This window comes from Camelus bactrianus, chromosome 4, assembly GCF_048773025.1.
Source record: "Camelus bactrianus isolate YW-2024 breed Bactrian camel chromosome 4, ASM4877302v1, whole genome shotgun sequence".
Taxonomy (NCBI): Eukaryota; Metazoa; Chordata; class Mammalia; order Artiodactyla; family Camelidae; genus Camelus; species Camelus bactrianus.
Genome location: NC_133542.1, coordinates 103,502,747 through 103,519,358, shown reverse-complemented (window position 1 = coordinate 103,519,358; position 16,612 = coordinate 103,502,747). Strand labels below are relative to the sequence as shown.

The 16,612-nt window shown below is 36.7% G+C and overlaps 2 long non-coding RNA genes across 3 annotated transcripts in view; one reads left to right on the top strand and one right to left on the bottom strand.

The window, feature by feature from the left end:
• Positions 1 to 16,612, bottom strand: part of LOC141577569 (uncharacterized) — a 552,790-nt gene that overhangs the window by 9,426 nt on the left and 526,752 nt on the right. Inside the window, exon 4 of one of the 2 annotated variants that reach the window (XR_012506834.1) lies at positions 13,709 to 13,743. The exons of the other annotated variant lie outside the window; for it this stretch is intronic. This is a non-coding gene — a long non-coding RNA (uncharacterized LOC141577569). The remainder of the gene's footprint in view (positions 1 to 13,708; positions 13,744 to 16,612) is intronic. 2 annotated transcript variants of the gene reach the window in all.
• LOC141577568 (uncharacterized) lies at positions 3,868 to 13,127 on the top strand. The gene is made up of 3 exons (XR_012506833.1): positions 3,868 to 4,338; positions 4,795 to 4,887; positions 6,661 to 13,127. It is a non-coding gene; the product is annotated as an uncharacterized LOC141577568 (long non-coding RNA).

Genomic DNA, 16,612 nt, shown 5'->3' with positions numbered 1-16,612 from the left:
AAACTAGAGAACATGATAGTTTTCTATCAGAATAAACACACACACACACACACACACACACACACACACACGGAAGTAAATAATCCAAAGGAATTGAAAATTTTTGGATCAATCTTTAAAAGGACTATGTAAATGTAGGGCAAAATGAAAACAGAATGGGAAAGACAGAAAGAAGTAGAAATAAACATTTTAATTAGCACTATGTTTTGTTGTGAATTTAAAAGAAGCAAAGCAATTTCATTAACCTCTTATTTGTTTTATTGTAATTTGGTTGGTTAATATTATAACTATAGCCCACACAAGGTCAAATATTGCTCCTGGTTCCTAGAGTTTGAGCAGTTTTAATTGCACACTGGAAAACCAGTATGTTTATGGTTTGCAGTGTGTATAGTGTTTCAACAAAGGAAAAGGAAATATCTTGAGTGTCATAAAATGAAAAACATAAGTACAAAAAATTAATTGTGAGTTTTCATCATAAGGCGGAATGACTTTCAAAAGCACAGGGGCTCTGTGCTTATCTGGACACTGACATTGCGATGTTTTAGATACATCACAGCATCGCTCTGACTTAACAACTTGGTTTCTTTAAAAAAGATATTGTATTATGAAAAACAATATTGAGAAAGAAAGAAAGACATGTCTGGAGACCAGTTTATAAACCTCCGTTTCCTTCTGCCAATAAATATTTTATTCTAGTTGTAGCAATGAAGTGTTGAAGGTGAAAATTGTTTATAGGTTACTTCTTATTATATTGTATTATGTTATATCATATCCAGTTATAGCTTCTCCACCTAGAATATTCTTTCCGAAGCTTCCATTTCTGGGCTTTGTTCCCCTAGCCCGCTTTGCCTGTTTAAGTCCTATTCGTCAGTACCCAGCGTAAGTATCAGCTCTTCTATAAACAGTCCCAAACTCTTTGTGTTTGTGACATATGTTATCTCAAGTTTACCGCTTCAATGGCACTCAGTCCACTACGTTATCTGTTATCTCTTCTGTCTCCTCCGCTGGGCCAACCTGGCCCATGAACCCTTTACTTGTATTCATGTACATGCAAAGAAACCATTCAAAACCCAACACGTATTTGACATAAGTGATTGAAAGGATTGGGTGCGATGCAATGCATGAATTGTCATGAGAAGATACACTACAAAGATGAAATTTAAATAAATATATAGCTTCTCAAATAACTAGAAAAGTCAACCAGTTACATTGAAGGATTATGGAAATTAAGGAGCTCTTTTGTTCAAATCAACAACACAACTAAATACAGCCAGAGGAATTAGCAAGCAGACACAGCAGAACTACGGAAGAAATGAGTTACAGCTGCCCTGGGCAACTCCTACAAGCCATTGGCTGGAATCTGCTCTATCGTGTCCTAAAGGATAAGTCACTGGCCAGTCCTCTCCCATCCATACCAAAACAGTAGTATCTGTGGTTTGTTCGTAGGTTCAATATAGTTAGAAAGACCAGCTGTCCAAGCAAAATGTAGAATCAGTGTATGTACTTCCCTAGAAAGTATGGTAGGGCTACCAAGATACCCAAGACAGTATTTGGGGTCACTTTAGTCTTTCCCACATGGTGTATACAGTTCACAGACTGAGGAAAACCTTACCCTTTTATCACAGTGAGGGCTTTTCCATTCACACCTGCATTTCTTGCTACAGAACAGTGATCTCTATAAGGAAACTCATTAGTTTTGAATATTGATCATTTACTACCACTCATTATTACTGATCCCTATGCTTTATATGAATGGACAATGAATTCTCAGTAGACATGTGAGGACAATGAAGACAGGGAAACTAGAGAAAACAGTCAAATAAACAAAGAAACCAACTTCCAAGAAAATAGAAAATGGAAAAAACGTATCTAGCTTATATTGTCAAAAATTCAACAAAAGTTCACATTCATAAAACAAAAATAGGCTAATCTGAATAAAAGAACATTCGTTCTTCCTTTCCGTCTGTGTTATCTTCAGTAGATCTCGTGACTTCTTCTGTGCCTGTAACAGTGCATTTAGTAAGTTTTTCTCCCCATCTGTGCTCTTTTGTTGCAAGGTAGTTAAAAGCTTCAAGAAATATCACACTAACTTCTTCCATTGATAAAAACTGGTGAGACCTAAGCATTTATTATTCAACAAAGTAATCCATTCATCAAATATTGATGAAGCAGCAATGTGTGTCAAATACTTTTACAGGTTCTAAGAATGCATCCATGGGAGAAAAAAAGAGATAACCGACTCCCTTCATGGAACTTACATTTTAGGGAGATGAAACTGAAATGATCAGATGTGGTAAGTTTGAAGAAGAAAAACAAGGTAGGTAATGAGAAGAGAGAATGATACTTTATTTTGATTGTCTTCTTGGGGAAGACTCTTCTGATAAAACTGTATTTAGCATTGACATGAAAACAGAGTTTGTGAACCCTGAGTAAAGAAATTTGCAGGCAGAAGTAACAGCAAATGTAAATCCTGTGCCAAGTATTATATTCTTGTCGTGTTCATAGGATAATGAGCCTCAGTGGCAGCGGGGAGGGAAGTAAAAGCTGAGTCAGCGAGGCCCCCAATGAACGGGTGTGAAGACCTCCCAGCTGCTGGCTTCGCGCGCCCATGGCAGTGGGACAGGGGCGGGGGGGTGGACAACAGTCAGAAGGTCATCGCAATAACCCTACTGAACCAGGATGCTCAGGTTCTGGATGTATTCTGAAAGGGGAGCTGACAGAATTGGATGTAAAATGTGAAAGAAAGCAGGTAAGATTAAATGTTATTCTCCTTCTTTGGGGTACACATCTGCATACTGCACCACTGGAACCGCCCTGGAAGGAGGAGGAAAGAGGTAGGGGCAAGGAAAGAACAATTAGGATAGCTAACATTAATTGAACATGTACTTTGTGCTGGCAAACTTCTCAGTGCTTTCCATGAATAATATCATTAGATATTCACGATAATTCTCTGAGATAGGTGCTGTTAATAACCACAGTTTCAGAAAAGGAAACTTACCCTTAATGATGCTATATTCCAAACCCTAAGTTAGTACACCTAGTAATTAGAGAAGATGATGATATCAAGCCATCTGACTTCAGGTCCAAAATAGTATCTGTAGGCCACCCGCTTTGGCATGAAGGACTTCCTGTCAAGCACTTTGCAGAGGTGCTCCTGTTTAATCATCACTATCAAGTAACTGTGTGAAAATCTTTACTTAACAAGGATGTTAAACTTACTAAAAATCACAGATGCTTCAAACATTAATGATTACATTTCTAGTTTTAAGTAATATGTATACGATATTAATTGAGCTATTACCAAACATAGAGGGAGATTTTATAATCAAATATTTCCAGATTTGCTGAATTAATTAGTTATATTGATTGCAGAAGTTTTTAGAATCTTTGAAAATTATTATTACTCAGAAGGAGTTTTAGCATGCAACACGTTTCAGGCTTTTATTTGACCAGGCTCTTATTTTTGGAGTTCCTGGTTTAAAGTATTTTCTGCCATACGTTTTGTTGCATGTACCATGAGAATGATGACTGTTCCTAGCAACCAGATGAACCACATTCCTTGGGAATTTTGTTACCTCTTGGAAGAGAATTCATGGAGTTGTGAACGGCTTCACAAGGATCCTGCAGAATAACTTCAGCCACATTATTTTCCTTAGAAAAATTAGAAAAGTGGAGTGTTTGGAGTAGTAGATGAATAGTGAAGAGGGGAAAAAAACTTGCTATAATTCCACCAGCTGTGGCCAGGACAGGGCACGATCAAATGCGCCACATTCCCATCCTGTATGTGGTCAAATCTGGATATGTCCACACTCATATCTTGTTATTCAGCAAATGGGTCACTCACTACAAATATTTATCTTCATTACTTGCATGGACTCAGATACTCCTAAAGAGATATCTCAAGCCCTGAAAGACTCACCTTTGATAAAAACTGGGCCACTGATATCCTTAACCAACAGTGGTTTTGATTGTCTATGCCACAACATACAAAAAAAGTTATAATTATTTTTTGGTTGGTGTCTGTGTTTCTGAGAAAGGACGAATTCCACAGACTGACACGTCAGAGCTAGGAATGTTCAGCTGCTAAAACTGATGCCGATTTATGTCTAAGACTGCCTGCTGGTAAAAACTGCCACACGCTGCATCAGGCTTGGCTGTTTAATTGCCATATGACATCGGACAGGTGACTAATAATCACAGTGCTGACCTTCTAGGGCTGTTATGCAGATGCTTGATGATGATGATGATGAAGAAGAAGAGAAGGGAGAGGAAGGGGAGGAAGGAGAGGAAGAAGAAGAACTACTACTACTTAGAATGGACCATGATATATTGCAAGAGGTAGGATTGCAAACTCATAGTGAGTGAACATGCCACAGTAATAATAGAGACAAAGTATGCATATTTAAAGTTGCTGTATTCGGATATACTTTTTTTTAAATCTATAAACCTCTAAAAGGTGGAGCAAACATTAACATGGCATCAATCCCTCACAACTGAGATAAATATAATCTATTAAGTAACTTTTCTAGTAACAGTTTACAGGGGGCAAAACACAAGTGGATGCTCTGAGAGAAATGGGTAACTCTGAGTGACGGTTCTGCTTGGAACTTGCCCCTACAAAGTCATTAATTACTGAGCTTTTTAAATGGTCATTCCAGAACTGATAAAACTCTCTACATTTGGAATATTTATGTAATTATTGATCTGAATTATATATCCATTGATGTGCTAGCCCTTTCTAAGTGTGCATATTAATTTAGAAAAAAATACATTGTACATTTCTGCTTAAAATAGAACACGGTGTTAGAACACAGAAGTAACACAGTTGAGCCTTAGTTAACGTGCTGCTTACACCTGGAGTCTAACGGAGAGGAAGACACGTGAAAGGTGAGTGGTATTAGCCTTGTTTTGAATCTTATGGCTTGAGATTTAATTATGACACTAGCAGTGCCCCTGCACTGGGTTATATAAAGTCACTTCCCAAGGACCCATATCTGCAACCTCTTTCAGGTGTGAGCTAGAAATGCCATCAGCAGTTCTGTGACACACAGATGTCCTGATGCCCGGCAGCAAGAGGAATGCTGACTCTGCCTCTTACACACCTTTCATTCCTTCTGTTATGAAGCAAGGGAATGAAACTGCTGTGTTTTGAAACATAAAATTAAGAAACTACTGGTACAAATAAATTGGTTTTAATTCATACATGTCTTTTAATTCTTTCTAAGCCTGAGAAGATAATTTAAGCCCTCAAAATAAATATATGCTAACAGAATAGCTCAGCAACTGAACTCAGATGACCTTCTACTTCAGAAATATGTATCCCTTGGGTTTTTTTAATACACCATATCCCAAAATGCTTTCAGAAATTTCTCAAACTTGGTAAATATAATTCTCTCCATATAGACAGACAGACAGACATGTCAATGGACTGTCTGATTGACTTCTGTTTAATGGTGATGGTTTCTACTTTTCCCCCATGTTTTTTAGGAATCATAAACTGAACACAACCAAGATCTATCTAATTCTTTCTTTCACAGAAGCTTCTGGATGTATTTTTACCTAAACCTCCAAGCATTACTTTTTAATATGGAAACCTAGGAGCCTTACAGCAGTATTTTTCAAACTGTGACTTGACCTACTTACGGATTATGATGGAATAGTGGGTCATGAGAGCAAGTTAGGGGTGAGGCAACAATTTTTTAAATAAAATAGGATAGGATAGAACAAAACAGTAAAAATCAGAGTGCAGAACTAAAAGTAGATATATAGTGTAAGATGTTGTCTCATGAACGTTTTATTCCCTTTGGCACACAAGAGTGTGCATGTCCAAAGTTGTTAAACCGTATTTATACTATGGACGGGTATGTAAAATTTTGATAGCTGCAGTATGATAATTTATGTTTCTACTTCCCTTGTTTCACGTGCCCCAAAAAATGGTCTTCCAAATTCTCTCTATGCACATTTTCTTGGGAAACGTATTTTGGCGTTCATCTGTTTATGAAAATATGTTTTTCAAAATGCTCCAGAGACAAACGTATCCTAGAAAAAAATTTAATTATTATAGACATAGCTTTAGAACAGGTACACTTTGAAATTTGAAATTAACAAATAAGATTATATATCTCTCTATTCCACAAATAGATATACCAAAAATAATTGCTTCTGTGTTCCCAACTTAAATTTAAGTTCTAATCAGGTTACATACAAAATTTATTTATGTTCCTAAAAATGAAAGTATATTTACACTTATAAAGGTGTGAATAAAGCTTATTCTACATTTCAGTTTGCCTAAAAGAGTTTACATCTTCATAAAACAACAGCATGTCATGAATTCAATTTATCTAAATACTATATTTCTAGGCTTGTGATAATAGACATACAATATACTAAGTACATAATGAGGATGGTGGCCTGTGGAAAGTTGCAGGTGAGGGGAAGAGATGAAAGGTTATTTTATTAAAGATCTAAAAATCAGCTAAAAGAAGAAGCAAATGCATTCTGAACAATAATTTACACCACCTACCATGCTAGAGGTTTTATATCAGTATGTTCAGCACATAGGCAACACTCTGATGTGGATAATATTATTTAAAATTTGCAAATGAGGAAACCAAGGATCAATGTAGTGAAGGTTTTTGTTTTTGTTTTTGTTTGCCGTAGGTCACAAAGCCAGTAAGTGGTGGGTCTTGAAGTTTATCACAGCTCTGACTCCAAGTCCACCCGTGTCACACTGCACAGAATACTGAAGGAGGGAGCAGGAATTCTCAATTCTAGTTCTCATCTGCAGGTAACTTAGGTAAAAGAGAAGCCAGTATTTTACACCTTCACACTATCCAATTCTATAGACTAAACTGGAAGTTAAATTATTGTGGAAAACAACCAGCCGTGCAAAAGGGATATTACATTCTTTAGTTCCACCCAATTTATTCTAGTACACTGGGGCCTCAAATGAGAAAGGAATGATTTAGCAGCAGGAGGAACTGAATGGAGTTGGAAAAGGTATATATAAACAAACAGGCAAATGTTCAGTTTTTATGCCAGTTTTGGGTGATGGCAGAATGTGTGCCTTGGGCAGACACCATCAACAGAGAAACAGATAACACACATATTTTAGCAAAGATCAGATCTAAGTTAAGAAATCAGAATCTGCAGGAGTAGCGGATGCTGTGATGTGCTTTCCAGATGCCCCTTCAAGACTGAAGAGCTGCTTCCCCATCTGCTGTGGCTGTTGCTGGCTGATGGCTCTCAACTGCCAGCCCTCCCTGGAAGCTGTCCTGGGTTGGAGGGACTGCCTTACATCTCTCTCTGTGGGCAGCCTACGTTCGTTGGCTGGTAGCTTCCATAGCATAAAGACCTGGTTCTCTCACTGTAACACGGACTAATGTAAGGGGTCCATCTGGCCTCAGAAATTCCTTCCTTAATGTCTGGTCACCTGAGGTGTTCTTTGAGACAACCTTGCATCCAGAGCTTTCCCTCTGCCCAACCCTGCTGCTTTGTCCTTCCTCTTCTACAGTGATGATGATCTCCAAAGTCCTCTCTTACCAAGTCCCTAAAATATATGCTCCACCTCACACTCTGTTTTCTGGGGAACCCAAGCTTCAAGGAGGCCTACAATAATCTGAGTCCACATCGACTGTCAGACACCAAGGGCTCCTTGAGCAAGCAACACTGATCAAATGATGAGGCAAATGGTCACACTCATTCAAAAGGTTAAAAACACACAGATGTGGGACAGAAAGTACTCAAAGAAGGGAAAAGGAAAGGGGATACACTGGACAGTGGCTGAGTCTGTTTGGATGAGGCCAAGTAGGAAGAAAAATGGCTCCCAAAGTTGTCTGCATCATAATCTCCACAGCCAATGAGTACATTATCTTACATGACAAAAGGGACTTTGCCAGTGTGATTAATGTTAAGGATCTTGAAATGGGGAGACCGTGCTGGATACCCAGGGAGCCCAGTCTAATCATAGACATCCTTAAATGCAGAAAGCCTTTCCTAACTGTCATCAGAAAAGGAGTTGTGAGAATGGTGAAAGTGATGCAGTATCACTGGATTGAACGTAAAGGAACAGGGGCAAAAGCCAAGAAATATGGTTACCATTAAAAGCTGGGAAAGGCAAGGAAACATTCTGCCCTAGAGACTCCACACAAAATGACGACAACAAAACACACACAAAAAAAACCCCAAAATATAAAGACAGACTATTGGTATCTTAATTTTAGCCCAATAAGGCTTTTTTTTTCTTCAATTCAAACTTACAGATCTATAAGATAATATATTTGCATTGTTTAAAATACTTCTTTGGACTATTTCTTACAGCACCAATAGTAAACTAATCTATATTTGGTATCAGGGGTGACGTGCTGCTATAACAAATATCTAAAAATGTATAAATGGCTTTGGAATTGGGCAACAGGCAGAGACAGGAAGAATTTTGTAGATCATGCTAAAAAAAAAAAAGAAACAACTAGATGTCTTTGGGGAAATTGTTAGTCGAAATATTGATGGGAACTATTCTTCATAAGGACTCAGAAAGAAGCGTGGAGCAGGACTGAGAAAACATAAATCATCTCACAGAATCCAATATCACTGTGAACAGACTGTTAGGAAAATATGGACTTTAAAAGAACAGCTGGTAAAAGCTGAGAAGGAAATGAAGAACACGTTATTGGAAATGAGAGGAAATAACATCGTTGCTGCATAGCGGTGGAATGCGCAGCAGAACCGTGTCCTTCAGTTACGTGGACAGCAGAACTGGTGAAGGACAAAGCTGTACATTTCCTGGGGAGACGTCTAAGCAGAGTGTTGAAGGTGCAGCCTGGTTTCTTCTTGCTGCTTATAGTAAAATGTTAGAGGAAGGAGATTAACAATGGAAGAACTGTTAAAACAACACAAAAGTGAGTTAAAAAAAAAAAAAGCAAAAAACACCCCAGTACTGCATGATTTTGCAAGTTGTCAGCCTATTCAGATTGTGGGGGAAAAAAATCACTATAATGGAGAGGTTCACCACCTGGAAATCATGATCTAGAGGAAAAGTCAAGTATGAGGCTACACTCCTTTTTGCTAATACCTCAGAAGAATCAAAAGATCATAATGTTCCTTTGCACATATGGCTCTTGGAGGAGATTAAATTCTAACAGGTCACTTTAATCTAACTGGCATCTTGGGAAACCATACGGCATGAGCTCTCAGCCATCCCAACAAAAACCAAACACAGAAACTGGGTACTCTAGGAAAGATCTTGTCCAATGGAGGGGACACCATGACATACACGGGAGAGCCCCAAGAGTCTCCAGAATTCCAGACAACAGAAACACTGCTAGCTGGGAATGAAAGGGGTAGGGAGAGTAAAAAATTAACGAAGGCTGGCGGAACCACCCATTTCTACAGGCAGGAAACAGGCCGCTACAACTATCTAGCTGCAAAGCATGCACCACCATTTATTAAAAATGGAGGCTGCTGACCAGGGCGGAGCTACGAGCCCAGATAACTGAGCCCCTTAGGGTTACTCCCAGCGCTTAAAACAGAGCTTCCCTGCCTAGACTTTGAATTTGCCTGGGACCCGTAACTTGTCCTCCTTCCATCTTTGACTACCTTGAGCCCGAATTCTGGGAACTGTTGTCCTGTGCCTGTCTCACCATAGTGCTTTAGGAACAGGTAACTTGTTTCTCAAGTTCCATGTGTCCATAGATGGAGAGGATGCCCAGCAGGGATTGTTACCAGGGAAGCTCCCATGTCTCATTTAGATGATTTAGACGATGAGATTTTAGGCTTTTGGGCTAATGAGATTTAGATGAGACTTAAAGTCTTGAGACTTTTTATACTGTTGTGATGGGTTGAATATACTTTTTATATGGGAATATAAACATGTAATGTAAACAGAATAATGACCCCCTACATACGTCCACATTCTTATCACTGGAATGTGTTATCATGTTATCTCACATGGATAAATGGATTCTGCAGATATAATTAAGGTTAAGGATCTTGAGATGGGAGAGTATCCTAGATTAGATTATCTAAAGAGGTCCAATCTAATCATATCATTCCATAAAAGAAACTTTGCTGGCTGAGGTCAGGCTCAGAGAGAGAGTCGATGTCAAAAGAATGGTAGAGAGATGCAAGGCCAGGAAGGAAATGGGCACAGAGCCAGGGAATGTATGTGGCCACTGGAAGCTAAGAAAGAGAAGAAAATGGATTCTTTGCTAGTGCCTCTAGGAAGAAACACAGCCTTCCTCCCACACTGATTTTTTTTTAAATTTTTTATTTTTTTTTAAATTTTGTCTCCCACACTGATTTTAGCCCACTGACACCCATGTAGAATTTCTCACCTACAGAACTGTAGGATAATAAATTCGCATTTTTTAAACCATGAATTTTGTATAATTTTTATAGCAACGAGAAAGATAATACAACATTTATAACTATCACCCAGTATAGTATTTGGGACAACAATGAGAGGAATTAAAGGCTTAAGTATGGCAATTGAAATGTGCTAATGAAGATTTAGGAGTCAATATGGTGTCTCCTTTGAAATATCTTCTCTATAATAGTTGTTGGAATCCAAAAAAAATCAAGATTTATGAAATTGTAAATTAATGTTTATATATATATAATCCTAAATTGAAACCTGACATATATATGTTACAAATGTTCCTTTTCACTTTTGATCTAAATTATTCCCATGAAATTTGGGGTGCTTCTTTGTACGACAAGGAATTTTTATTCACTTTCATTATTTTATATTTTTCTTTTTATATGGAGCATGGATGGCTTTAGCTTTTACTTTTCATAATAACAGGTACTTTATTGACTGTAATTATATTTTTTTTCTTTTCACTGAATTCAAAAGAAACCACTTCTTTAATCTCATCTGATTTGACTGAAAAACACTTACACTGTGAAAATGCTGACAGATCTGTTCTCCAGAAAGAACAATGTCACATTTTAGGGGGTGTTGGGGAGAATGCTTATGGAGGGTAGGGTTTCACTGTTGCAAACTTAATTGTTCTGAAGTAACTAAACAGGCAGAATTAACAAGTAAATTTGAAACAGTTACAGAATTTATACATAATCCAGATTGCTGGCAATGTTTCATACAGACATCGAGTTTATAAGACAGTTTTAACGCATCATGTAAATAGAAATGCAGAATAAGCAGTGTGCTTTTATCTTTAGAAAAGTAAGTAAACATATGCTGTTTGAAGGATAATTTTCTAATCTTTAAGGTGAAATGAAATTTCCTGTAATCCCTTCCATGATTTATTGCTGTCTCATGAGCCAGACTCAACTCTAATTTTTTCCTGTAATATTTCAGGTCAACCTTTTTCTTTCTTTTGCTTTTCCAGTTGTTCACCATATGATCTTCTGCAATTTTTTCAAATACAGACAATATGTATGGATTCACTTATCTGAGCACACATGTGTGCCTGTGTATATACAATTTCTGATTGTTGGTTTGGCTAGATATAGAATTCTCAGAATGAATTAATTTTCTCAGAATTTTAATGGAAATTTAACATTATTTTGTATCGTCTTATATTACTGATAGAAGTTATGCCAATGGCTTGCATTCATTTGTAGGTAACCAATTTCATCTTCCTGAAGGTAATATCATCATCAATGGAGTTGTGAAATATATAGGTACCTATTATTTAACATTCCTTCTGTTTATAATGAAGCAAACTCGTTTTCATTTTGAAAGCCTAAAATTACTAAGATGTTTTAGATCAGAAAAATTCTCCTCTAGCATAATGTTTTAAAATTTTTTAAAATTTCTTTTATATATTTTTATTGATTTATTTTTACTGGTGGGGGACGTAGTTAGATTTGTTTATTCATTTTTAGAGGAGGTTCTGGGATTGAACCCAGGACCTTTTGTAAACTAAATTGTGCTCTACCACTTAAGTTATACCAGCCCCTCATCACATTAATAAATGCTTCATTCTCTCCTTTCAGCCCTCCCAGTATGTGGATTAATACTCCACGTCTCTTAATGTTTTCCTATTTTCCATTGTCTTCTTATCTTGGATTCAGGATTTCCTCCTCCCCCCCAAAAAAATCTGTGATTACTAAATAGGTAGATACCTGCATCCATCCTATTGTTTACCTATCCTAATAAAGTTGTATTTTGTAATTTTATTTTACATTCTCAATACATTTTTGTTGTGCTTCTTTACTACTTATTTCCTAGAGATAATGACTATTCACATCTTTCTAAGAATATGACTAGAGTTTTTTTTAAATTTTTATTTTATGTCCCCTGGGTCTGTTTCTCTATTTGCATATTTAGCTCTTTTATCCAAATAGTTTTTTTTTTTTCTTTCCCTAAATTGCAGGTGGTTGGGATGGCTTGTCGTGTTTTTAAGTGGGAAATCAGGCTGCTTAATAGATACCTGGTAGGTGTTTTCTCTGCGGGTATGTAGGCCTGTTTCCCCAATATTTCCCTCCCCTGGACGAGCATAAACAGCAGACTTTATTAAACTGGTTTGTGTTAAGTTTGCCATACATGCCGACTGACAGGTTTTGCTCTAGCATGTTATGTAGCAGAAAAACTAGGCACCCACCAATCTCCAAAATAAGAAGGTAAAATCATTTCATATGTAGAACCTTTTTGTTCTCTTTTTCATTATTTAGAAAGCCCAGCTATGCTTACTTTTCCCTCAAATCCTAATACCTACACATGGGCCCTTCTTCTGGTCAGAACTGAGGCTCGCTTTAGAAAGACAATGTTCATGGGATAGTAAATTAGATGGAGCTTTTAGGAAAAAGGGTATTTTTTACTTAGAACTTGGTATGTCTGAAAATTTCTTTTCTTCTTGCTGACATGTGCTCCACCTTGTGTTGTATGTGTGGGGGCTCTGATTCTTTTACTCTGCTTTCTATCTAATCTCATTTGCCTTCTATATCCCAGGAATTCTTTAATTTTTTGGCTCACTAGTGGCACCTCTTCATATTATGGAGATGTGTTCTATCATAGGAGTGGAAATTCAGGATGCCATTCATCAGTTAATCTGCACAGCAACTCTATAAGGAAATTTTAAAAAATCAGCCAAGAAACTAAATGTCTCTATGTCATAGTTTCTGAGTGACAGAGCTATAATTTAACCTTCAGATTCTCTATCTCCATATCCAGATCTCTCATTCTTAACCAGAGATAATCTTGAATTCCCTTCCATTTCAATCAATTCCATTGAATTCAGCAAAATGTACTCTGAATGTCTATAATGTGAGAGTACTATTAAAGCAATGAAAATACAGAAATGGCTAAGACAAAGATCCTATTTTCAACGGATTCACACTTTTGTATGCAGAATTTAGTAAAGAAGGAAAATCAGTGAAAGCAAAGACTAAATTTACTTGCCATTCAGTTTTGCCTAAGATTGTACTGGTATAGGTAAACTGACAAACATGTAAATTAGCAGAAGAACCGAATAGCCATTTTTCCAAAGAGGAAAGGCAGATGGCCAACAGACACACGAAAAGATGCTCAACATTGCTAATGATCATGGAAATGCAAATCCAAACCACAATGAGATACCAGTTCACACTGTCTGAATGTCTATCATCAGAAAGAACACAAATAACAAATGTTGGCGAGGACATGAAGAAAAGGTTACCCTTGTACACCGTTGGTGGGAATGTAGTGTGGTGCAGCCACTGTGGAAAACAGTATGGAGATTTCTCAAAACACTAAAAATAGACTTACCATATGATCCAGCAATCCCACTCCTGGATATATATCTGAAAAAAACACAAATTCAAAAAGATACATGCACCCCAATGTTCACAGCCATGTTATTTACAATTGCCAAGGTATGAAAGCAACCTAAGTGTCCATCAACAGATAAATGGTTAAAGAAGGTGTGATACACACACAGTGGAATACTACTCAGCCATAAAAAGAATGAAATTTTGCCATCTGCAAAATTAGAGGTTTAGAGGGCCTTATGCTAAATGAAACAAGTCAGAGAAAGACAAATACTGTATGATATCACTTACATGTGGAATCGAAAAAGTTTTAATTTTATTTTGGTGAGTAAAACAAAACAAAACAAAACAAAAAACTGATTCACAGATATAGAAAACAAATTAGTGGTTACCAGTGTGGAGAGGGAATGGGGAAGGGGCAACATAGGAGTAAGAGGATAAAAAAATAGGGATTATTATGGGATTATATGAAATCATGTGTGTGAAACTCTTGAAAATTGTAAAGCACTGTAGAATTTAAACACTCTTTCATTCAATTTTTAAAAACTGTAAAAAATAATAAAAAAACAAAACCCTTAACTTCTAGCAATTAAAGTTGAAAAACATTCATTATGAATACTCTATATATAAGAGAAAATAATGAACATGTTTCTTTTCATGTCTTGATATAATCTATAAAATACTGCATATTTCAATAATATACAAATGATAGAAATAAACCTATTCATATATACACTATAAGGATTAATGTTTTTAAACTATGTCTTACTTGTCAGAGTTAATTTGCAACAAGGAGGCAAGTGGAATAACAAGTAGCATTATTCATAAATAAAATACATAAAAGTATATTCAGGAAAACCATGCTGTTACTTAACTGTCTAATTTACGCTCTGCCTATTCAGTTTGAGTAAATAGTATTTTAAATTTTCCATGAAATGTGAGATCTTAGCACTTGTCTGTCTTTAGTTTCAGAGAAACTGAAATCAAAGGAAGACTTGTCCTTGGACACATATACACATACAGGCACAACCAAGCCTGCTTCTTAAGTCACTTCTCTGAGTCCCTTGTCTGAATGGAATGGGAAGATGGGAGATCTTCGAGTCACTTAATTTTCCACGTTTTCCTTGAGGGAAAATTTTCCTTTAGTTTTATGGAAATATGATATGTCAGTCTATTATATGATTCCTTTGAAAAACAACTTAGGCTCAGAAGGGCTAGACAATACTGAAACAAATGGAACCTGAAGAGATATTTTCTTACATGTCATCAAATCTGTTTCATTAAAGGCACAAACTAGGGGATACCTAATAAAGTCAATGAGGTTTCTTTGGTTGTTGACATCTTTCATATTGAAAGGAATACTGCCAACGTTTTCCCCTATCATTGGAATTTATGCAGGAAGTAGACTCATATCATCATATGGTACAGTGGAATCTTATTTTTCACTCTTTCTACTCTAGTTCCAAAGTAAATTAGGTGACTGAGAACAATGACACACCATTATTAACTGAAGGTAATTAGAATTTTCCATGGAATCCAGTACTGATTAAGGGAAAAGACAATATTAAGAGATATATTTTCACATCCTCCAGGTTATATTGAGGATCTGAGGAAGGAAAAAACTTGTTTCTTGTGCCATGTATGTGCTCTTTACTTGCTACAGATTCCAATTACACTACAGTAGAAAACCAGCAGTAAGCAAACACCACAGACATTATTGTTCTAGACAAGGCCAACCAGAGGTTACTGAGTAGCAGGTGAAACTTTCAGAAGAAACAAGATATTATCATACTTTCAAAATATCTACCCCAAGATATTTATTAACTATAAATGGAAAGATAGTAACACAGCAAACACTATTTAACCAAGTAATCACAGTTAGCATCAGCGGTAAAATATATTGACATTGTTTTTGATACCAAGTGTTGAAGAAGGACATATTCTTAACCTTAGACCAATCATGAGGAAACATCAGAAAAATTCAAATTGAAGGACATTCTGGAATATAATTAATCAATTATACTATTCAGAAGTGTCAAGATCATAAAAAAAAAAAAATAAGGAAAGACTAAAGAACTGTTGCAAATTGAAAGAGACTTAGGGAAAAAAAAGTGCAATGTCAGATCCAGAACTGGATCCTGAAACAAAAAGAGGACATTAGTGGAAAAACTGGTGAAATCTGAATATGGTCTGCAGTTTAATAAATAATATTATAACAATGTTGGTTTGCTAGTATTGACAATTTTACCATGCTATACTTACCTTTGCAGAAGCTGATGGGATAGCTACAGGAATCTCTGCCGCTTGTAAGTCTAACATTTCAAAATCAAAAAAAATTTTTAATCATTTGAGAAGAAAAGGCAGAGTCTGAGGGAATACACCTTCTCCATCGAACTTTTAAAATTTCACTGACAGAAAAAGACTAGATTTGGAGGCTGCTCTTTAATTCTATCAGGAAATACACATGTTTCCATGAGAAAGAAAATGAGGCCTACAAGGAGAGTGGGTGAGGAAAAAAATGGGAAGGTTTGAGGGTTTTTCATTCAAGGGTATGTATACTTATCATTCTTCCTCAGAAATGGAAGGTGGGGTTCCTAGCAGCAGTAGTCATACAGAACATGAGGCGTTTAGACTTGCTCACTGCCAAAAAGGGGGGACTCTGTCTCTTCCTAAATGAAGAATGCTGTTTCTATGTAAATCAATCAGGAATTGTCAGAAATACGGTCCAAAAATTATGAGATCAAGCTGAACGCAAAAACCAGGAATTAGCAAACTCCTGGGCACAATGGAATAACCTCTGGAGTTGGGCCTCCTGGCTCCTCCCCCTAGCAGGCCCCCTCCTTGTGATCCTTCAAGCACTGCTGTTTGGTCCCTGCATCCTTAATCTCATTACCCATTTCAT